We start from the raw sequence: 1,294 nt of genomic DNA on the forward strand, positions 1-1,294 counted from the left end.
ATCAGAAGTAAATCAAAGAAAAACAAATGTTTGTATGAAAAGTTGGCACATTTAGGTAAATTTTACATTATTATTATTTTTTTTTACAAATTACTACCAATTAAAGTGCAGCATGGTTACAATTGACCCATAACTACACCATCTAATATGTATAAATACATTTAAAACAGTTAAAATGACACATCAAAAATGATTCTGCACGAGTTCTAGATAAATATCTATTTACTCGTTTCCAGTTGTTTAAAATAGACATAAAAACAGCATCAATTTCTGCTTATTCCATTCAAACGCTCTGAGTCAGAGTTGATGGTTCTCCCAGAACGAGAAGAATGTGTGAGAACAGCAGCTCTCCATCTTCTTTGGATGAAAGAACAGATGGACCGCCGCCTCTGGTGAGCGTGGCCGTGGAGGAAATCCGGGTGAGGATGAGTGGGAGGCGGCCTACGGCGTTTTGAGGACGCACTGGGGGGACTAAGTGTCCCGCTTGAGTTGAAGAGAAGAAAAAAAAAGCCTGCAGTTGTGTCTCATTAAAGCAACAAGACAATTAAAACCTGTTCAAAAACAACAATTAGAGTGAGAAAAGACATTTAGTGACTCACTTATAATATTTACAATTACAAATAAGGAATAATCGTTCAGAAAAACAAACTTTTTCACTTGAAATATGCATTTAAAAAGCAGAAAAATAAAAAAAGTAATTAAAGTTTTTGTGTGCTTTCCTAGAATCATCGTTTCTGCTTGATCAGCATAAAAACGCACCAAAACGTCTCATTCAGGAGAAACACTTTGACATATCCAAACATCCAAACACAAATGTTACGTGACAGTTCTCTGGGGGGGTTTCTTTCACAAATTAAGATTTAACAACATTTGCATCCGGCTCGGCGGATAATTGGTGAGTCACTTGATCTCTGCCACTCACATTAATCCCGTCGGAAGAGCAGAGATCAGCAGGAAAAATGTAAGATTTTTGTTTATTTGGATATAAAATACTTTTATTCAAGGTGCTACATCATTAGATAGCATTTTTTGTGATAATTTTCTCTAATTTAAACAGAAAAAACAAAGGAACTAGAATATTGAAGTCCAGTGCTGACTCCCTTGATCTTACCTCCCCATCTGTGAAGTTCAAACATCCTGTGTCTTCACTCAACTATTCAAGCACGACTCCTTTAGATATTGTGTTGGCATGACAACCAGTGAGGATTGAAAAGACTGGTCACATGACACAGCCAAGGTTATACACAGACAAAACAAAAGAACGTCGTCTTCTCTCGCCGAGAAAGACTGAGAA

The 1,294-nt window shown here is 36.7% G+C and overlaps 1 long non-coding RNA gene across 1 annotated transcript; it reads right to left on the reverse strand.

Moving 5' to 3' along the window:
* Positions 1-204: 204 nt before the first annotated feature.
* Positions 205-1,288, reverse strand: LOC112158312. The gene is made up of 2 exons (XR_002921289.1): positions 1,112-1,288; positions 205-483 (listed from the first exon to the last, which is right to left on the reverse strand). It is a non-coding gene; the product is annotated as an uncharacterized LOC112158312 (long non-coding RNA).
* Positions 1,289-1,294: the final 6 nt, after the last annotated feature.

Source organism: Oryzias melastigma, linkage group LG24 (assembly GCF_002922805.2).
Source record: "Oryzias melastigma strain HK-1 linkage group LG24, ASM292280v2, whole genome shotgun sequence".
Lineage (NCBI taxonomy): Eukaryota > Metazoa > Chordata > Actinopteri > Beloniformes > Adrianichthyidae > Oryzias > Oryzias melastigma.